Raw genomic sequence first — 24,282 nt, forward strand, 5'->3', positions numbered from 1 at the left:
AGCGAGTGTGCTTGGTACATAAATGGACACTAATTATTTCGCAACATTTAAAGAGAATCCCGTAATAATTGTCAAGATTTTGATTCACTTGGAAGGATATGGAGGTAAACGGCAGGTTTTGCAAGAACAAGCCGTGGAAATACAGGGAGAATAATTTAAGTGTTCAGACTTCTGTTCTCATGCCGTCGGAATTCCCAAGCGAGCGCCAAATGGCGTGTGTCAAGACTGGCGAGATAAGAAGTGTTCACTGCTGGCGCGCAGCTGTTTAGCACTCTGTTCCTCAGTTCGCTAGAAACTATTGGACTTTTAAGGTGTGTTGTGAGGTTATTATCACGATGGTTAAATACACTATAGAGCAAAGAATATATTTGGTCGAGTGTTATTTGCACAAGAAGAAGAAACCAGTTAAAAAGTGCCTTCGAAAATTCCATAGACAATTTTCCGGTGTGACAGTACCATCAAAACCTTACGAGCATCAGCTCGTTTACAAGTGGCGTAGTACTGGTTCCGTAATCAATAAGAAAAATAAGTGGTGGAGAACAGCTCTCACACGGGAAAGGTTAGAAGATATACAGGCAAGACTCCAGGTCAGTCCACACAAGTCGCTTCGGAGAGTAGCTCAGAAAAGTGGTATTTCACCTTCTTCAGCAAGTAATGCTACAAAATTATTACATTTACCATCTTATCGGACCCATTCAATTCATAACACACTGCCTAAAGATTTCAGTGCAAGAATACGATTTTGTAATTGGCTAATGGATAGTGTCCACGACGGTATTGTGGATCCGAACTTTCTTTTTATGAGCGTTGAAGACTGGTTTCATTTGAGTGGATATGTCAATTCACGGAACAATAGAATCTGGGATACAGGCAACCCGCACATTTTATAGCCGAGACCTCTGCACGATGTGAAGGTGGGTGTGTGGTGCGCTATCATTACCCATTGAATTATCGGTCCGATATTATTTCAGGACGTTATATTCACATTCTGGATCCAGTTTTTGCTGAACTGACTGAAGAGAGAAAAGGTACGGCTATTTCCAGCAGGAGAGTGCAACGGCCAATATGGCGCGCAGCTCTATGCGACGGTTATGGGAAGTGTTGGATGATGATCAGATCATCAGTGAAGGCTTATGGCCCCCTTGTTCGCCTGATTTAAGCACATGCGATTTTTATCTATTCGGAAATCTTAAGGGAAATGTTTGCAGGAATAATCCTCGAAATGCAGAAGAATTAAAAATTGAAATTAGGAACATTCTGCGTTTTATCGGTGTCCATGAACTACAACTTGTGTTTCGAAATCGCATTACAAGATGTGAAGTTTGCATTGCAGCTGAAGGAGATCACTTTCAGCATCGTCTGTAAATACTGGTGAGTTCAGTTTAATTTCTTAGTTGATTTATTTATTTATTTAATTATTTTTATTTATTTATTTATTTATTTATTTATTTATTTATTTATTTATTTATTTATTTATTACTGGTAAATTCAGTTTCGTTTAGTTTCTACAGGCGGAATCATGGCGCTTCTTTGAGCCGACTATGCCTGCTTGTCATTGCGCGCATTGCGCTCGCTGTTTCCGCTTCCCAGCGCGCCTAATCCTAGGCACTCCACTCTGAACTTTTAAATTAATCACCCTGTAGTATACATAGTGTATAAATATTTTTAAATATTTAAACAGTAAGCGACGACGAGCGAAAGGAAGCATGAGGTGATCGTATTACATCACGGAAACTCACATCAGCCACGTGCGGTGTCAGTGCACGAACGGTACAATGAATTACATGCGAAGCAAAATCGTTCATTAAAACAAGCAGCACTGCGTGTTTACGATCAACAGGAAAATGTCCTTCCCGGCAGAAACCAATAACACATCTACATAGCTTTAATGGAAACGCCTTTGGGTGTACGAGTTTTGATATGTGTATCTAATGGCCAGCATCCAACAGAATGACATATTAAAGAAATGAAAGAGGCAGGGGAGTTAAAGGATAGCAAATTATCTATCCTTAGCTATTTTTAAATTGGGATTTAAGTACAAAATAAAGTAATGATGACAGTAAACCCACAAAGTTTCCCTTATGTCACGTGTGTTTCAACATATGAGCAGAATTTCTTCCCGAGTGTGTTGGCAGGTGGCAGACCATCGTGGCTATACTCAAAATACTTGAGGAAAGTTTTCTAATACATAATAACGGTATCATCTGCTACTCGTGTTACTGGATTAATTTGAGTTTTATACAGTAGTGTTGTTGATAACTTTAAAGAATACTGCCATTTTCAATGTTCTACGTCCGATACATTCTTACCGTACCAGATATAATAATGGTGATATTCACAAATTTCAGAGTTCACTGCCAAGTCCATGAATGGCGAGCACCGCTGATTACGGCATATGAGGTGCTGTATATATTAAAGTACAGCTTGGTTATTATCTGTTATTAATCAAGGAAATAATGAAAAAAGGCTATCAAAATGAGAAGAAAAGCATGAAGGAATGATTATTCGAAGTACGAAGGAAAAAATAATCATAAAAGAGGGAGTTGGAAGTCTAGTCCTTGATTGTTTAAATATAATGAGCCTTAAGTAAACAAAATGTGATGGCGAACAATGTTCATAAGTCCCTTTAACCGTGTGAGTGTAACTGTGATTCATCATGAAGCAGAATGATATGGGGTCAACAACTCCGATATGTACGTTATTAATCATTCATTCACAGAATGTTATCCTAAATCTAGAATCAACAGACATAAGTTCTTCTAATACAGGGTTTCGAGTTTAGTACATTCGTGATCGCTCGTACGGAATCGTAACAAATTCCCGTTACTGAGAAAGAAGCTGAAGAGATTTCTAGGTGAAAGTTCTAGGCATTGTAAATTAATGCTCTTTGTAAAATATACTACTTAGACCCATTATCAGCCACGGCCTTCTTAGCACACTACTGTCAACGTGCTGTTTAAGCAGCAGTTTAGGTCAGACTGATTACACGCTGACTTGGCTTGTCGGGTGTAACCTAGGCCGACACCGCAGTTGGACTGGACCCAACGCGCACGCGGACAACTCATATTCTGTTCACCCGGTACTAATACCATGCCACTGTGATCATTACAGGATTAGATTACAGCATTGGGCTATTATATGCCTTGAGAGAATGCGTAACTGTTACACCTTCGAAATGATTTCATCCTAAGTCGATATAAATGATATCGTCACTCTGAAATAATGAATTGTAATATTGTTTAAAGAGCCCAATTTAAATTCAATGTCAATTCAGCGGTAAGTTCGTGTGATGAATTTGACTAACCATTGACAATTTCGTGACTATTGTTAATGACGAAAATTATAGTGAGCAGCACTACTTTTTAATTAGTGAGAGATTATTTCGTGTTTAATCTCTACAGTTGTTAAATGTTGAGTTCAACTGTAAAATGTCACTGACATTATACTAGTTGATGAGTGAAATGGCAGGACTCTAAAATATGTTTCCTTGGCATGAACTTCAATCCAAAAGTGTTAAAATATATCTAACCTTCGCACATTACGGTGAAAGGTTAGTAAATATCTTCATCTCTCACACACCAAAATCAAGCCCGTAAGTGTATCTTACATAGGATACAGGTGGTTAAAATGTGCGTGTTTAAAATCTCCGTTGCTTGAATCTGGTACTTTCATAATCTTTACGAGAGCGCTTATATATTGTTCATTAAGTTATTACATATTTTCAATTAACATTTAATTGGTTTGAAATTATGCGAATTAGGTATTAAATTCATAACTATTAGTACCACCTTATTCATTGTCAAATCTGACATCATGCTAACGTTGCAGGCATTGTAGGTGGCTCGAGATTTAAATTGCAATGTTCAGTTATTATAAAGTAAGCAAGTAGTTTATGGTACTCTAAATTGAATTAGAAAGAAAGAGAAGTCTGAATTAAAATGTTTGTGTTTCTGCAGTTTAACTCATGCCACAGGAAATGACATCTTCAGTTGTTGATCGGACTACTCCAAGGGTTTAACGAAACCTGAACACTTCAATGTAAGTGTTATTCAGAACCATATCCAAGTGTATTAATGAAGTATGTTTCCCTAAAATGTTAATTGTTTGGTTTCTCCTGGCTCCAGAGATTGCCATTCAGGGTCATTTACGTCCTTGGCCTGTCGTTAAATTCCCACTGTATTTGTTACTTCTGCAATGTAGACACACGTTGGAGAGGTCGTTCCTGTTCTTTGGGAACTTGAAGAAAAATAAAGAAAATGCCCCACAAAAATTGCTCAAGTTACTACATAGTCCTCCAGGGAAAATCCTTACTGCCCTGCAGCCTGAAGTGTTTTAGTTGAATGGTTATTGCGTAACAACGTTCTCCCTTAAATATGGAGCTCATAGCACCAAGCTTGGGGTAGGGGAGACTTTCATCCGTGCAGATTAAGGAGAGTTAATGTAATTCCTTCCTTGGAACTACCTTAGTGATATCTAGAAAAACGTTTATTCAGAAATTCACCTTCATTTTAAATAGATAAGTATTTTAACGTCACACGTCATGCTGTACGCAATGTGTGTGTTGCCTGGTTTGTTATAGGCAGTGTTACTCAGTTTCGACGTGTTAACGGTATTATATAATTGTTAAACTGAAAGTGTTCATCAGTTGAACCCAGATCTGATGGAAGTATCGAGGCCTTTCGTGACGTATTATTCTGTTACATTTTGCTGTTGTTAGTGAAATGCCTGTCAAAACTGGAACAAATGGAACTTTACATGTATTTAGGATGTGAATTATCCAAACATGGCAGTATAGTAACTGAAATCTCATCAAAAGGTTATTGATCGATTCCCTTAGAAAGTTGTGCTGAATTGCATCACTAAAGTTGGGTGCCGTTAGTTTTGGTAGTATGTTGTCGTTTGAGTATGCCAATTGTAACTGTTCCGTTAGGTTAAAGCGAATTAAATTCACCTATATTTACTTCTTACAGAATAAAATGTAATGGATGATTTTATATTGATGACTGTAACTTTGTTAATTTATGGCCGAATATGTAGCTCGGTTCGTCACAAAATAACCCTTGTCATTTTGTGATATACGGAGACTTTAACCACGATTGGATGCTACTATGTAATCAACTGGGAATTTATAAGGAATAAATTGTTAGATGTTTCAATAATGAAACATCTTAACATATGTGTACTGTATATTACAAAATTATTTCATACAGTATTCATAAGGTGATATTTTATGGTTCTACTGAATTCCTGTTTCAGTATTGGCTAGATTCAAACCTGGGGTAACAGGGTTGAGAGTATAATGATTTAACCTCTGTTCGGGCATGTCAAGCAATAAATGTTACCTCTAGTGAGAGAATTATGTGACATATTGAAGTTGCTGTTAATAATTCTACTGGTTAAGGTTGATTTCAGCACCCAGATTTTCATTTCATAACTTGCGTACTCATGCTCTTAACTTTTGCAACATAGAAAATATCCACCTGTACTGACCTATCATGAACAAAATAATTCAATTAAGTTTTTCGTAATTACATCTTGCAAATTGTCCATTATGCAATGAAAATATGGTAGTGAGTTAAAACACTTTGTTTTCATTATTGGCATGAAATAAAATTAACAAACATATTTGGATGGTAACGGTGACTACCATGCAAATATTGAAATGTTTGAAGTAAGCGGTCACTAGCACAAACTGCCAGACGTGAATGGACAATTCTTATACGGTTCCGACTGCTTACAAACAACTGTGCTAAAGAGAGATTTAAGAAGTCGGTTTACTTGAAAAGAGTGTGACGGTTGTAAAGTACGAATGTTCATCTATTGAGGTTAATATGATTTACTATTCATTAAAGTTACGCCTCGTAACAATCCACAATACTCCTTCGCAGGTAATGGGTTGATAGAGCCTGTGTGTGGTTTCTATGTTGATCAGAACAAAAGGCAAGAAGCATGGTTATATAACACCGAATGATACAGATTAGAATAGAAAACTGTGAACTGGTATGCTCCTCCGGAGGAGAGGATTGAGTGTTTCCTGTCGTTTAAATAATAATAATAATAATAATAATAATAATAATAATAATAATAATAATAATAATAATAATAATAATAATAATAATGTTATTTGCTTTACGTCCTACTTACTACATTTATGGTTTTCGGAGACGCCGAGGTGCCGGAATTTAGCCCCACGGGAGTTCTTTTAGGTGCCGACATGAGACTGACGTATTTGATCACTTTCAAATACCACCGGACTGAACCAGGATCGATCCTGCCACGTTGGGGTCAGAAGGCCAGCGCCACTACCGTTTGAGCCACTCAGCCCTGTACCCTTTAAATTAACTAGGGTGACGTTTTCTATATGTATGTCACATGAAAGTGAAAGTAAGCAGAGTTATTCCTGGCAAGTAAATCAAAAATTTCTTAATTCAGTACATCCGATTGTGCCAATAGTTAATTTACATTCTTCTGAACCAAACAGTAGAAGTTTGAACCTTGCTTGGGCCAACAATATTTCATGGTGATAATGAATTCGACATAAATACGACATAAGCATATCCGTGATATCCGGCAGAATATTTTGTTCGCTAACTGCGTATCACTGTTAAAATTAGAGATCAAGTATTATGACGATGACAGTTATTATTAATATTATTATTATTATTATTATTATTATTATTATTATTATTATTATTATTATTATTATTATTATTATTATTATTATTATTATTATTAGATGCGAAAAAGACCAGAAAACTGATCACGCAAAGCTCACTTAGAAGTTTTGCATTTCCTTCTTTGCCAGGCAGCCCTCAGTTTTCCTCTCATCGTGGTTCTTCGTTCTTCTGTCCACTTAGCTCCTGTCTTCTTCTTGTGGTTTCTCTCTGACTCTACTTCCCACTTGTTGATTTTCGTTCTGTAGCAGGTTCGGTTAGCGATGTCGGCCACTTTGATTCCTGATTTTTCCAGGTCTTGGCGGATTTCCGTTGTCCACCTATTTGTTTTGATGTTTTCTGTTGCCTCAAGTAAGATTCTTGTCAGTCTGTTTTCTGGAAGGCGTTTGATGTGTCCGTAAAATTTCAGGCGTCTTTTTCTGATGTCGGCCGCAAGGTTTGAGAGCTCCTCGGTTTTTGTACGAGATTGCAGTCTATATCCTTCGTCAGTCAGTTTTCGGCCGAGAATTTTTGTGATGATTTTACGTTCCTCTTTCAGGATGTCTTCGAGTACTGTTTTCCTGTGGAGATCCAGTGTTTCACTCGCGTATATTATTTCAGGTTTGATCACAGTGTTGTAATGTCGAATTTTGGTGAAGATTGAAAGGCATTTTTTGTTGTAAATGTTTTGCGTTCGGCCGAGGGCTCTCTTCATTTTCTCGATGCGGACCTCGAGGGCCTTCTGTTCTTTTCCTGTTGGTACTATAATATCTCCGAGATATCGGAACTCAGTTACTTTTACAATTGTGCCAAATTTCGTGTTCAAATTCTGGAGGCTGCAGTGGTTGCACATGACCTTGGTTTTTGAGAAGGAGATTTGTAGGCCGAATTTTTCTGAGCATTTCTTGAGAGTTTCGATTTGGCTGATTGCCTGTTGTTCGTTTGTTGCAAGGATCGCGAGATCATCTGCGAAAGCGAGACAGGAGATTTTTACATGTCTTCTTGTCATACTTAATGGTTGCCAATTTCCTTGAGCTTTTAGAGCTTGTTCCCATTCTCTCATGATTTTGTCCAGGGCTATGTTAAAGAGTAGTGGGGAAAGTCCATCTCCTTGTCGGACACCGGTTTTTATCTGAAATTTTTCAGATATATTTCCCATGAATTTTACTTGGGAGGTTGTGTTGGTGAGAGTTAGTCTGATGATTTTTTGAGTCTTGTCCAGTCCGTACTCACTCAGTGTTTGGAAGAGAGATTGCCGGTCAATGGAGTAGTATGCTTTCTGGAAGTCCACGAAGGTGCAGATTGTGGGTTATTTTCTTGTGTGTCGTAGTTTCAAGATGATTTTCAGGTTGAGTATCTGTTCTGCACAGGATCTGTGGGGCCTGAAGCCCGCTTGGTATTCGCCTATGAGTGGTTCTAGTTGTTCCTGTGTTCTTTGGAGGAGGACTGCAGAGAGGATTTTATATGTGACTTGCACCAGGGAAATTCCCCTGTAATTGGTCACATCGGTTCGGTCACCTTTTTTGTGAAGTGGAACGAGGAGGGCGTTTGTCCAATTTTCTGGTAGTTTTTCCGTTACTATTATTATTATTATTATTATTATTATTATTATTATTATTATTATTATTATTATTATTATTATTATTATTATTAGCATTAGAATCACCTACTTCCGTAACACTGCCCATTGCAGTAATCTATGACTGTATCCACATTCCCTCTTACAAATGCTGAACGGACTATTATGGAATTTCCAATTGTACTCTTTGCGAAATGGGGTAGTTATCAATATTCAGTAACAGTTCTTGACAGTTTCGTTGGCTATTCCAATGATACACATGGTCTGTATGCAAGGCTAATCGAGTTAAATATGAATTTTGTAAAATATTTTGCTGAGAATATTGTGTGCAGTCGCTTAAGTGCGGCCAGTATCCAGTAATCGGGGGATAGTGGGTTCGAGCCCCACTGTAGGCAGCCCTGAAGATGGTTTTCCGTGGTCTCCCATATTCACAGCAGGCAAATGCCGGGGCTGTACCTTAATTAAGGCCACGGCAGCTTCCTTCCAATTCCTAGGCCTTTCCTATCCCATCGTCGCCATAAGACATATCTGTGTCGGTGCGACGTAAAGCAAATAGCAAAAAATAGAGAACATTGTGTAAACGTGAAAAGAACGTGCATAAATGTCATGTTTTTGTTGTACATAATAGCGTATTGTGTTCAACATCCCTTCAACTATTATCAGTTCCAGTCGATTTTTAAAATATATCAGTGTGAAAAAAATCCTCCCAGAAGCAGTTAGTTCAAGGTGCAATCATGGATACCGACATAGGTTTTTTTATCATTTAGGCACGAAGAGGGTCTCGATTTCTGTATCTTAAAAACAAAAGAATCATTACTGGTTGAAGACGTCAATGATACGGTTTGCACTTGAAGAAATCTGAATGCGGAAAATAATATCCAAATGCTATAGGATAAGTCATCATATATTACGCGAATAGGTTCAGGGTGTTTCAATGCTACACAAGATGGAAGTTATTTCTCATTATTTATTTTTCTGACAATTAAACGACAGAGACAACCATCATTCCTGTAACCTTGTTTTAGCTGATTACACAAATAATAATAATAATAATAATAATAATAATAATAATAATAATAATAATAATAATAATAATAATAATAATCATAATAATAATAATGAAATTTATAATTGAATGCTTAACGTTTTATATAATCCAACGAAATTCGAGATCTAACTCGTTTTCTGAGAGAATCCGCCATAATTCGTGATATGAATCGTTTTCTGAGAGATTACGGCAAAGTTCCTCCCATTTTTCAATCTTTCTTTCCAGCAATCAATTTCGTACTTCCGAGGCTGGGTCGAGGTATTCCAGCCGGTCAGTTGGGTCCCTAAATCTTTGTCACTTTTCCCTACAAACATTTTTAATATGGATCAAATCCATGAGGAGATCCGGCGTGGTGCCGTCTTGGATGCCTTGGCGGTACTAAAACCCCGACCTGACTGCAATCGTAGTCATTACCCGACCAGGACCATTTTCCAGCGCAGTCCGCACATTTTGACGACGGTCCAGAACATTATTGTTATTATTATTATTATTATTATTATTATTATTATTATTATTATTATTATTATTATTATTATTATTATTATTATTATTATTATTATTATTATCATTGATGGTCTGGAACCCACAGCAACATGCAAGACCGCTACTTGGCGGTAAATTACATCCTCTGCCATTGTCATTGCTGACGATGTGACCAGCACCATCGCCGAGCGTAGGCATGTGCGCGAGATTTCTGGCGACACGAATGATATACTTCCGTGAATTCTTGACCTTATTATAGACGTGAACAATTGCAAGGTCAATATCATGCATATCGTTTATTTCAAATGTGTTTAAATGTTTAGTTATATGCCAGGAGTATCTACTGTAATCTGACTTTATGTACTCCAAAGTAAAAGATGGTTCTTGTAAACGAAACCAGGAAAGATTAAAAATGATCAGTTTATGATGAGAATAAGTACATTATGAACTGCAAAATCAACTGGTATCAACTCCTTTTTCACCCCACTGCAATTAAGTTAATTTACCCCCACCCCCAAAGAAAAAGAAGGCGTGTGTCTTTATGTTTAAAGGAGATTACTAATACCAATGTTCAAGTCTATTACCTTCAGTTCTGAGATATAAGAATTCCCATAAAGTAATTCACTTTTTTCACTTACTTTCACAATCCCATCCCCCCCCCCCTTAAGAGAATTTCCCGTTAAAAATACTTGTCTCTTTAATAGTAAAGGATCTTCTAAATACCAATTATCACGACTCTAATATCTTCAGTTTTAGAGATATGTGTCCAGATAAAGGTAATTAAACACTTTTTCACCCCCGCCCCCCAAAATGATTTCGCACGAAAACACGTTTTCCTTTGTTTTTAAGGGAGATCCAAATATCAATTTTTATGTCTGTAACAACCTTAGTTTTTATTAGATGTAAGTATCCTCACACATTTTTTTAAATTTCACCTCCCCATCCTTCATTGGATTTTCCGAGAATAAGTGTTTGTTTAATTTTGAGGAAGATTCCAAATACCAATATTCACGTCTACAGAATCTTTCGTTTTTGAGATAATAGTATCCTCATACAAATATTTCAAGTAATTTTCAATTTCTCTCCTCCCCTTAGGTGAATTTCCGAAAACAAAAAATACGTATTCATGTATTTTTAAAGGAAACTCCAAATATCAAATTTCACGTCTGTAACATCTTCAGCTTTTGAGATATCAGTATCATAATTTAAAGAATCCAACCCCATTTTCAGTCACTTTTATCCCTCCACCTTTGTGGTTTTTCGGGAAAAAATACGTGTTTCTTTGTTTTCAATAGAGAAAATATACTATTTTTTACTTCGGTAACATGTAAAGTTTTTTTGATATACTTTAGAAATGCTCATTTTAAAACTTCACCTCAAGTGGAGTTTCCTAAAAAACTACCTGTGTTTCTTTACTTTTACAGGAGACTGCAAATACTAGTTTTTACGTGTGTAACATTTTACGTTTCTAAGATATAATCTACATATAGTCTTTCTAAAATTCACCCCATTTGTCACTCCTGTTTAGCACCCATTAATAAGATTTTCAAAAAACAAGAAAATTAGTGTTTCTTTATTTTCAAAGTAGATACCAAATACCAATTTTCAGGTCTGTAATATCTTCTGTTTCTGAGATATAAGCATCCTCATTTAAGGCACTCAACCCATTTTCCACCCTTTTTCACAAATCCTATTGGGATTTTCTGAAAACAAAAAATATGTGTTTCTTTATTTTTAAATGAGATTCTAAATACCAATTTTTACATCTATAACCTTTAAAAGTTTTGAGATACAGATACACTCATTTTAGAAATTCACCCCTTTTCACCCCCAATAATTCTATTTTCCAAAAACAAAAAATACTCGTTTCATTATTTTTAAAGGAGATCCCAAACACCAATTTTCAGGTCAGTAATATCTACAGTTTCTGAGATATATGTATTCCATTTTCCACCCTTTTTCACAAATCCTATTGGGATTTTCTGAAAACAAAAAATATGTGTTTCTTTATTTTTAAATTTTTATATGAGGCATTCAACCACTTTTTCAACCCTTTTCACCCTCCTACTTGGATTATCCGAAAACAAAAGAATACGTGTTTCTTTATTTTTAATGAAGATTATACATACCAATTTTTACATCTGTAAACTTTAAAAGTTTTGAGATATAGATATACTCATTTTAAAATTCAGGCCCTTTTCACCCTCCCATTAATTGGATTTTCCGACCAAAAATACCTATTTCTTTATTTTTAAAGGAGATCAGAAGTACCAATTTTCAGGTCTGTAATATCCTCAGTTTTTTAGATATAAGCATCCTCATTTAATACAAAAGTACCGGTATCCTGATTAAAGATATTCAACCACTTTCTCACCCCTTCTATTGGGATTTTCCGAAAACAAAAAAAATACGTGTTCCCTTACCTTTGGAATGTTCTAAATACCAACTTTACATCTGTAAACTTCTAAAGTTTTGAGATATAGATACACACAATTTAAAATTTCACCCTCCCTTTTCACCCCCTAATCGAAGTAATATCCAAAAATCCTCTCTTAGTGAGCACCTACATCTTAATATGAATGTTTCCCCAAAATTTCATTTCTTTATCTATATATATCTATATATCAATATATCCCTATATATATATATATTTATTTTATCTATCTATATATCTATACATATAAAATAACTTGTACTGATGGACTTGACTGACTGACTGATTCATCATCGCCGAGCCAAAACTTCTGGACGTAAAGAATTAAATTTTGGGGATACATTGATATTAAGGTATAGGTGCTCGCTAAAGGAGGATTTTTCGATATTCCTCCTCTAAAAGGTTGAAAAGGGGTGTGAATTTTTAGACTGAGGATATCTATATCTCAAAAACTTAAAAGTTTACAGAAGTAAACATTGGTATTTGGAATCCCTTTAAAAATGAAGAAACACGCATTTTTTGTTTTCGGAAAATCCCATAAAGGGGAGGAGAAAAAACGGAAAGGTGGGTTGAACATCTTTAATGAGGAGCCTGATATCTCAAAAACTGAAGATGTTACAGACATGAAATTTTGAAATTTGAAATCTCCTTTGATAATAAAGAAACACATGTTTGTGTTTTTGGATAATCCTATGAATACGGGGTGAACAGGAGTGAAAAACGGGGTGAATTTTAAATAAGACTATATCTGCAAATTATCTCAGACACGTAACATATAACAAATTTGAAAACTGGTATTTGGAGTTTCCTGTAAATTTATAGAAATATAAATATTTTTTTGGGAATATCCAATTAAGGGCAACTTAAAAGGGGGGGGGTGAATTTTTAAAATTAGCGTATCTACAGTATATCTCAAAAACTTAACACGTTGCAGACGTGAAAATTGGTATTTGGAATCTCTTTGGAAAATAATGAAACACGTATTCTTTGGTTTTCGGAGAAAGCACTTAACGGGGAGGGATGAAAGAATTGAAAAATTAGTTGAATTATTTGTAGGAGAATGTATATATAATTCGCTGGGGCCATCAAGGACCACGTTAAGTCTAGTTTCATTTGACACTGAACTTGGCCTTCTTTAGAGCCCAAATTTCCCTCATTCTTTGCGAGTGGGCCTGCTTACGCGCCTCTGTCCAAGGGGCACCGTGTCTTCTCTTCGGCTGCTCGTCTCGGTTTAGCCCGTTCGTCAATATTTTCTTGCGGAAGAGATCTCTGTTAAGGGCGTCTTCAGCTCAGATATGTAGCATTTGCAGGTCTTCTTTGGTATTTCTAAACCAGGGAATTGTGGTTTTGGGGTTTGAATCAAAAAAGTGAAAGATTCCTTTAGTTAACTTTCTTCCATCCATTCTTTTCAGATGACCGTAAAATCGTGCCCGACTTTTTCTGATTGTGTCGGAAATTTTCTCTATTTTGCTGTAGACTTCCTTGTTGGATCTCTTTTGATGGATTCCATTTCTGTACTTTGATCCCAAGATTCCTCTCACAATTTTGCGTTCTCTTTTCTCCAGTTCTTCAAGGAGTCCTTTGTTGGCATTTAGAGACAGGGTTTCGGCTGCATATAGAACTGCTGGCTTCAGAACTGTTTCATAGTGACGTATCTTGGTGTTTTGGGAAAGGCATTTTTTGTTGTAGATTGTGCGGGATGTTTGGTAGGCTATTTCCAGTTTGCGTACTCGCTCCTGAAGTGCTTCTTTGTCCAGTCCATTTTTCATGATGATCTCACCCAGGTATTTGAATTTGTCTACTCGGGTGATGTCCCCGTATTTTGTACGGAGTTTTGGTGGAGCCTCTTTGATGTTAGTCATTACTTCTGTTTTCTCAAACGATATCTGCAAACCAGTTTGTTCGGCAATTTCCTTTAAAATTTCAACTTGAGCTCTAGCGGTTTATATGTCGTTTGAGAGAACAGCAATATCATCGGCAAATGCTAAGCAGTCTGTAGCGATCCCCCTTGATTTGGTTCCTATTCTCAATGGACTGTAGTTGGTTTCCTGTAATCTCACCCGCCAGGTTCTGATGATCTTTTCAAGAACACAGTTGAAGAGTATCTGGGATAGCCCATCACCTTGTCGAACTCCTGTTTTGATGCCAAAGGAATGCGAGAGACATCCGTGGAACTTCACCTTGGATTTTGTATCGGTCAGGGTGGCTCCAATTAATGCCAGCAGTTTCAAATCAACTCCAAATTCATTTAAGATGTTTAGCAGGACTTCCCGGTCAATGGAGTCGTACGCTTTCTTAAAGTCCACAAAGACAGACACATACCGCTTGGACCTTAGTGTACAATATCTGATGATCGTTTTGAGATTTTGGATCTGTTCAGCTGTTGAGCGACCTTTTCTGAACCCTCCTTGGTATGAACCTATTTAGTGTTCGACTTGTGCTTCCAAACGCTCCAGGATGGCAAGTGATAGAAATTTGTAAGTCACGGGTAGCAAAGATATTCCTCTGTAGTTGTTGATGTCCTTCATGCTGCCTTTTTTGTGTAATGCATGGATCAAAGCTATTTTCCAATCTTCGGGTAGGGTCTCCTTGTTCCAAATTTCTTCTATTTCCTTTTGCAAGATATCAAGTGATTCCTCTGGGGCATATTTCCATAGTTCCGCTACTACTGAGTCTTCCCCCGGCGCTTTGTTATTTTTGAGACCGGGCAATGTGGCGCTTGATTTCATCTCTGTCGGGTGGTCTAGAATCTGGGCACCTGAGTAAGGGTTCCTTGGTCTCAATGGCGCTTTGAGGTTTAGAGCAATTAAGTAAATTCTTGAAGTAATCTGCCAGAATGCTGCAATTTTCTTCATTTGATGTCTCCAGTGTGCCGTCCTTTCGCTCAAAGCATAGAGATGGTGGTTCATAGCCAGTGAGTTTGCGTTTGAAGGCTCTGTAGTACTCTCTGCTTTCATTCTTCCTAAAGTTTTGTTCTATCTTTTCAATGAGGGATTTTTCGTATTTACGTTTCTCAGTTCTGAACACCCTAGCTGCTTGGGCACGTTGGGTTTTGTAGGTTCCCCAATCATTTTCTGATTTCGAAGAGTAGTACTGTTTCCACGAATTGAGTCTTTCTTGGATGAGTGATTCGCAGGTACCATTCCACCAGGCATGCTTTTTGCCTCTCTTGATTTCTGCAACGTCTTTGGCGTCCTCAACAAGGAGACTTTTGGCATTGTTAAAGTCAGTGTATTTGGTCTAGCCTTCTCCTGGAACTTCTCGACCCTTTGCCGAAGTTTATCATTGTCGAAGCGTGTGATCTGTTTGGTTGTCTTCCTTGTGTTTGCGGGAATTGGTTTGAATTTGATAAGAGACGTATAATGATCTGAGGCCACATTGATGCCTTTCTTTACCTTGACATTCATAAAAACAGGGCTGTTTCTCCTGGAGATTGCAACATGATCAATTTGGAACTCTCCGAGAGCTTGGACGGGAGAACGCCAAGTCATTTGCTTTCTGGATAGATGGCAAAAGTTGGTCGACATGATCTGCAGGTTGTGATTTTCTCAAATGGACACCAGTCTTTTGCCGTTGGGATTGGTTCTTTTGTGAGCACGGTAATTTCCTATAACTCTCTTGTACTTCTGTTCAGGACCTAGTTGGGCATTGAAGTCACCCAAAAGCAGCTTGACATGGTGTTTGGGGATTTTGTTTAATTTTTCATCCAGTAGGTCCCAGAAATTATCAACTTCGTCTGGATCAGACTTGTTCTTATCGTTTGTAGGAGCATGTGCGTTAACTAGGGCGTAGGTTTTGTTCGCGCATTTAGTTGTGAGTATGGACAATCTGTCATTCACAGGTTTGAAATTTGCAACCGATTTAAGGATCTTGGTTCTAACAGCAAACGCGGTTCCAAGCATCACAGCTCCATTGAGGATTCCTCTTTGCGCTTTGCTCTTAAAAAATCGGTAGCCTTCGGATTCAAAATTCTCTTCATCTGCGTACCATGTTTCTTGCAGGGCCATTATGGATATATGATTTTCGTGAAGAGCTTTGGTTAGGGTTTTCAGCTTGCCAGTTTGTGTAAGTGAATTTATGTTGAAAGTTGCTAGAAAGGTTTTAGATTTTGGCCTGAGTTTTTGACTCTTCGGGGTACACCCAGACGCTCCGACTCGTCTCTTGCATGATGTCGAGTCTCCCCCAGAATCCGAACGAGAGTCGTGCGCCGTGGCGTTCACGACGAGGGATTTATCCGAAGATTTACCCCCTGGGGTATGTTTCTCTAAATGTGCCATCATGCTTTTTGATTTGACTTTGCTTTGGACGGGTACCCATCCTTTTACAACTAGGGTTGTTAGCCCTAGAGGTTGCCTCAAGATGTTTTCTGGCTTCTGGTCATTTACCAGTCTTCGCCGTAACCCTGGCAAGGGACCAGTTTTTTTTCACGGTGATATTTTATTTCCCTACTACCCTCTGACTCTGCTGGCGGCAGAGTCAGCGAGCTTCCCCAATTTCAATGGGACGCGCCCGATGGAGGTAACCGGTAAATCCCCACACGGGATACATATACCAAAAAACTAAAGATGTTACAAACGTGCAAACTGGTATTTGAAATCACCTTTAAAAATAAGGAAACACGCATTTGTTGGGAAATCAATTTGGAAGGGGTGGTTGGGATGAAATCAGAGATGAATTCCTTTTACGAGGATACATATATCTCAAAAACTGGAGATGTTAAAGTCGTGTTAATTGGTACCTGGATGCCATTTGCAAGAAACGGGTACTGTTTGTTTCTGGAAATTTCACTTCAGTGGGGAGTGTGAAATTAAGTAAAAGAAACTGAATTCTTTTTCTGGAGAAACTTATATTTCAAAACAACAGGTTACAGACGTGGAAATTGTTATTTAGAATCTCCTTTAAAAATAAAGAAACACGCATTTTTGGCTGGGGGAAACCAACTTAAAAGGCTGGGGTGGAGTAAAAAAGGAGTTTACTTCTCTTCATGAGGAAAGTAAAGAAACACGTAATCCTTCTTCTTTGGAAAATCCACTTAAAAGGGGGGGGGGCTGAAATAAATGAACAATTAGTTGAATATTTTGTATGAGGATACTTATACCTCAAAAAATAAAGATTTTACAGACGTGAAACTTAGTATTCGGAATCTCCTTTAAAAATAAAGAAACGCGCATTTTGGTGGTGGTGGAGAATTGATTTTGGGTGGGGGTGGTGAAAGAGGAGTATTATTCTTTTCGATGAGGATACATAGATCTCAAAACTGAAGATGTTACAGACGTGATAATTGGCGTTTGGAAACTCCTTTATTTATAAACAATTATTTTGGTTTTCGGAAAGTTCACTTAAGGGGGGGGAGGGTGTAAGGAAGTGAAAAAATGTAATTCCTTTTATGGAGAAAGTTATATCTCAAAATCTTAAGGTTACACACGTGAAAATTTGTATTAGGAATCACCTTAAAAGATAAATAAACACGCATTTTTGGAGGGGGGAACAACTTAACAGGCTGGGGTGAAAAGGAGTTGAATTATTTTTATGAGGATACTGATTTCTAAAAAACTGAAGACGTTACAGACGTGAAAATTTGAATCTCCTTTAAAAATGAAGAAATACGCAATCGTCTTTTTTCGGAAGATCGACGTAAGGGGTGCGGTGTTGAAAATAAGTGAATAAGGAGTTGAAATGTGTTTATCTCTTTTAAAAACAAAGAAACGCGCACTTTTGGGGAGGGGGTACCAACTTAATGGGTAGGAAGGGGGTTGAAAAATGTGTTGAATTACTTTTATGAGGATACTTATATATCAAAAACTGAATATGTTACAACGTGAAAATTAGTATTTGGTATCTTCTTTAAAAATGAAGAAACACGCGTTTGTCTTTTTTCGGAAAATCGACCTAAGGGGTGTGGTTTTGAATATAAGTAAATAAGGAGTGAAAATGCGTTTATAAAGATAATTTATTTTAAAAACTGAAGTTGTTAAAGACGTGAAAGTTGGTATTTTGAATTTTCTTTCAAAATAAAGAAACCCGTACGGTATTTTGTTATTTCAGGAAAGTCCACTTAAGACGGGAAAGGGGTGGAAAGAAGTGAAGAAGAAGCAATAGAATGTTTCTTTTGAGTATAAATCTATATCAAAAACCGAAGGTGTTACGGACGTATGGCATGAAAACTGGTATTTGGAATCACCTTTAAAAAATGAAACACGTATTTTTTGTTTTCAAGGAAATCCTGTTAAGTGGCCGAAAAGAATTGGAAAAGCAGATGAATTTTTAAAATGAGTACCGATATATGTACATTATACGTCAAAACTTAACATGTTAGAGACAAGAAGCTTGGAATTTGGAAACTCCTTTAAAAATAAAGGAACCTGTACCATTGTGACTTCGGAGAAGGCATTTAAAGGGGGATGAAAAGAAGTGACAAAGAGTTGAATTAGTTTGATGAGAAACTGAAGATGTTACAGACGTGAAAATTGGTATTTGGAAACTCCTTTAAAAAAAAGAAACATGTATTTTTGTTTTTGGAAAATACACTTAAATGGCGTGAGGGTGGGGGAAGGACTGATCAAGGGATTGAATTATTTTATGGGGATACTTACGTATATTTAAAGAACTGAAGATGTTACAGATGTGGGAGTGGGTATTTGGAATCTACTTTTAAAATACAGAAACATGTATTTATTTTTCAATTTTAGAGCAGACTGTTTCTCACATGTACAGTTGTACGTCGCATGGTCGCTTAGCCGCGAAAGGTAATACCACAAACGTGGTTTACAAAGAATTCCTGGGGTAAATGAAACTCAGTTTTTGGGCGAGTTTTTATACTTTAGTAATTTTCAGATAATGTCTTAGAACAATGCCGAGGAACGATTACTTTGATCAAATTACGAAATCCACTCGAGCGAAGCCGCGGGTAATTGCTAGTAATCATATATGAATGAAGTTAAAAACCAAAGTAAAGGTAGAAAAAGTGTTTACCCTGAGACCGGCTTTCCCACGAGGGGACCGAAGGACGAGCACGTACGCTCGCTAAGATGGCACACATGCTACCTCGCTCCCACAGAAGAAGCGGGGTAAGAACTAAAAAAGGAAAATCGTGCAACCACCAAAGAGAACCAAACTGAATGTGGAATTCTCCCTCGACTTTCACATTCACCAATCACATTTACTCTTTTTTCTCCAATCAAAAGTCTCTTCTTTCTTGCTGACACAGTGATAATAAATTGTGCCCTTGCAAAGGCACCAAATGCGGTGATCTTCTTTCTTCCTCTGTGCGCCGGCTGCTCCTGTAAATAATGACATTTAAATGATACTCACCGCTGCATGTAGACTCTTCTTCCTCAGTCGCGGTGCGTCCGAAAATATCCCACGGGTTGATAGGCCACACGTCGATCGGGGAGTGAGGAAATGAAAAGATGGGGTAAACTAAACTATAAATGACGGTACCCAAAGACTGAATTAAAATTTAAATAAATAAACTGATTTATTGAACAAAGTGCAAAGTGCCAAAAATTGAAAATAATCTGGAGAAAAAAATAAACGAAGTAAATGAATTTGAAATTTAAGAAAAATATAAGATCTACCTTACAATAACTCAATTATCTGCCTAATAAAATTGACTGAAGGTCGATCAAATTTAAATTATTCCAGATTACGTCGACACTGTCTCCAAGACGATGACTTGAATAAATTCAAAACTCTGGTCAGAAAATACCACCTCATTTGAAATACTGAATTGTAATACATTGAAAAATGTCTATCAAAATAAACTTGCGTAGTTAATTAATTAATTGGTTAAGTCATGAAATCAACACTGACTCAGAGGTGTTTATCAAATATTTAACACATGTGACTCAGTTGGGAAACACCGAACTCTAAATAATCATGGACTGCACTAACCATGTGTAACAAATTAAAGAAAACAACCATGAACATTGTACTACATCTAACACATAACCATTGCCACTTTTTAAACTACTCGTGGTTGAGAGACAAGAAAATTACAATTATTGACACATGAACCTGAGTGTTACAATCACTCATTTAATTATTCAAACCTTACTTGCATGACTGTGATAGCCTGGACCTCTTAAAATATTCAAATGATTAGGCCAAGTGCCTCATGTTTACATCTCAAATGAAAGCGATCCTTTTACATTATTAATTTTACTCAATTTGCCGCTACCTGCATTTCCACTACGAACTCATTATTTGTGGTACCACCACTAGATGGAGGCAGATCCCATCTCATTTACCTAATTCATTTGCGGCACTGATGATACAACTGGTTTATTAAAGATCGCTTCCTTTCCTAATTGAACCGTAGTGGATTTCTAAGGCTTGGTAATTACTGAATGTCTGGTATGAGCATACCACTACTATGGTTTTGACTATGAACTAATCGATGATCTCTTATCCTAACACATGAAATCTTATTTACATAATGAACCTGTTAATGGAGAAACACTGCTCCAACAAAAAATACTGAAATCAAACTAACCTAATTACACATAGTTATTTACATCAATCAAATACAAATAATTCACGTATGATCAGATCCTAAAATAACACGGTGATAAAAGATACACAAAGAAAGAATAATAATAAACAAATCTAGATTCCAACATTGTTGCCTGCTGAATGTTAATAAAAATAAATAAATAAAATGCGCACATATCGGAGTCTAAAGGAAATTTTGCCCAGCTACGAGTAGCAAAAATATTGTGAATTTGATGGCAATCTTCTAACCTCAGACAAAAATGTCTGGCTATGACACTATTCAGCCTTTATGGACAATAATTATTGGTATTATATGTCGTCCATGATTCTACATGACTGTTAAAATACACATTGATTCGTCGCTCTGCTCACATATTACCTCGTGCTATAACTCGCATATTTGCCGAGCATCTACTTTCCCTGGAAATTATTTGAAACAATACAGGCTTCTGCCTATAATCATAATCCATGTCGTTACATATTTAACACTCTTGGTTAAATTATTCATCTCTCAATTCTATTTACTCATCATTATTCTCGACGTAGTAACTCATAATACGGCTTCGCTCATATCCGGCGGGCGAAATATCTGTCGTGCACATCTCTATTTCTTACGACACTGTTCATGACATGGTCCAAATATCACATTTCCATTATCAACGCAGATCATCAGGGATATTATTCACTTAGCTCGATCTTTAGATCATTCTCTGCTTCACATATTACAAAATATCAGAGCTGACTTATCAATGGCTTCCTGTCACTAACTGTTTACTAAAATGACGAGATTGCCTCTCAAAACCACGGCTATTGAAAATGTGTAACCTCAATTACACACAGAAATAAATATTCGCGTGTCCACCAAATCGTCGCAAAAAATACACGGTATAAGAGCTACCGGAAACGGTCATCTGAATGATGATTACACAACATGAAACAAGCTGAATGCGCTAGTAGCAAAATAAACACTAAAAAACCAACAAGGCGGCATCTACAAAATCATAACTTCAATAGAAATATCGCACATAACTAACGTTATAATAACATGATTATTATTATATTAATCTGCATTACACTCATTTAAATCTCATAAGATAGCATTCTAATCTGTCAAAGTGACTTACTACAAAATGATCCAGAAATATGCAAACATATCTACGTAAAGAGAGTACACAAATAACCCTAGCTCACACTTATTATTATTATTATTATTATTATTATTATTATTATTATTATTATTATTATTATTATTATTATTATTATATTATGTGAATTATTTACAATCCTATCTAACAGTCTAACCTACATTTGATCATCGATTGGTTCATAGTCCTACATATTTATTTATACATTGTTGTTGCTCATTACCTTGGTGCTGGAGGCAGGTTGGATCACCCTCCGGGCTCTGTCATGATGAATTAGAATTCCACCTTGAAGCTGATGTGGTATTCCGAATTATCACACACGCATACTTGATACATTTTTATAAAGGCGTTACACACGTTCACATTTACATAAACACTCGCATTTTCTAGCACTTCAATGAAGATTATACAATAGCACTGCATAAACACCTGACGTGAAGTCGAAAGTTTTCTCTCCGCTACCTGCCTGGCGTCTCCTGTGGCTCACACACCCCTCTCAGTTTGTTTGTTTAAGGCTTACCGGTTGTTCACCTCTTCGGAACATAACAGTGTAGTCAAGGTCACCGCGGCCTTCCATTAATGAAACAAAGTCATTCTCCTCCCTGTAACTGCTTTAACTAATTTCTCCCCCGTAACATCTCGCTTGCCATAACAGTTCATTGAAAGTGATGAAAACAAGCTAAAGGTACTGTTTCCAATGATGTGTAGGGAAATCTTATACTAATCGTCCTCCAAAATAAAAGAATAAAATGGCCTTTCAACAAATATCCAAACTACACGTGGATTAGAAAAACTTTATGCAGTTACGAGTTGTTACATGTTCCATTGTCCCTCTCGGTTGGTTGTGTAAGTTCATTTAAGGCAAGTGTTGAAAGGTGTAGTTATTGCCTGATTATCTCTGCATAAATTCAATAAAAAAATAAAAGTTTGTTAAAGTGTTCATTTCTCCTGAAATATTACTCTCCCAAGTAAATACATGGCTCACTCTGATGCCAACAAGTGTCTCTGATCGCGTTCCTACCAGACTCAGAATTCACAAAAGAAAGGTTCACACAAGACTGAACTCACTCCGTACAAGACTGAATTAGACATCAACACGTCTGGATTAAACACCAAACTGACTAACACTGCTGACTGAAGATTCACCACGCTGCTCGTTGGTTTTGTAAACAGTTCTCCCCCACTTCGAAAATGGTCCTGTGGAAGGGATGTGGCGTAGTAATCTTGCACTTGGGACCGATTTATCATACGTCCGTAGGTTAAAGCTTTAAGAAATATGTTCAACATCTTCCTAATTTCGGTCTGACTTACTTGTTATATTGCGCCGTGGAAAATGATCACAGGGTAATCCATACGACGGCGCGCGTCACCGGCGTTATTTTCTTCCTGCGAATGGTCTCTTCCCGCTATGATGGTTCAGTTCCTGGGCAATACCACTCTTCCGTGTAAAGTTATTTTTTTTAATTAACCACTAATTAATCACACATTTGCTCAGATAAATTTCCAAATATTATTAGGAAGTCAGGACACTGTTTCCCACAACTACTCCGGGCTCCAAATATCGAAATACTGGCTGTAGATTCCCGCTATGACAAGACATTTAAATTTGCAATTTTGTGATTGGCTGAGACGTTCGCACTCTCCGCAGCATGGATGCTTCCATTTTCTGCCTAGGGTTGACGGGTATTATCGTTTTCTCTCTTGCACTTCTAACTAGGTCAGGCTCAACGCGTGATTTTCCCGTGAGAACCAAGTAGAAAGTTCCCACTCCTTGCCGGCACCATAAACTTTGTTGGATGTACCACTTAGGCCATATATATGTTGTTCGTGCCATGAGAAAAGTTTTGCGGATCTCCTTGCCGTCTGACCGGCGCCAGAATGTTGCTTTGTGACTGCCAGCTTTCACAGCCTACTGTTGTATTCCAATATGCGAATTATTCAACTTTTAATTCATACATTAATTACGCAAATTCGCTTATGGGTGCAAAATGTTCGAGAAAAGTCTTCGTTTACGCAACAGGAAACGCTCTTCCCGAACTGCGCGTGTAGTATAGTAGGGTGACTCACAATAATTTAGTAAAAAACGCAAAATATTGAAATCAACGGATAAAATGATAATTTTATACAACCTATAAGTGAGGGTTTCTAAAACAGAATTTAAAATGATCTAGATAGGTCCAGGTTTATGAGATAGGAATAATTCTTCCAAATCCAAAAGTCCAAAACAGAATAAAATATTATACAAAAAATACAATAAAATAAGAAATTTCAAATCCATCCAACGCCTGTCTTTTAATTCCAGAGAATATCTTATTCCATTGTTAAACACCGCTTAATCTTCTCCAGTTAATGCTTCCTCAGCACTCCGAGACATTATTGATAGTATAGTTATACTCTGATCATCCAGAACACTATGACCAGCTACCTACTATCCATATTATCCGTTC

The sequence above is a fragment of the Anabrus simplex genome, chromosome 2 (genome assembly GCF_040414725.1).
Source record: "Anabrus simplex isolate iqAnaSimp1 chromosome 2, ASM4041472v1, whole genome shotgun sequence".
NCBI lineage: Eukaryota > Metazoa > Arthropoda > Insecta > Orthoptera > Tettigoniidae > Anabrus > Anabrus simplex.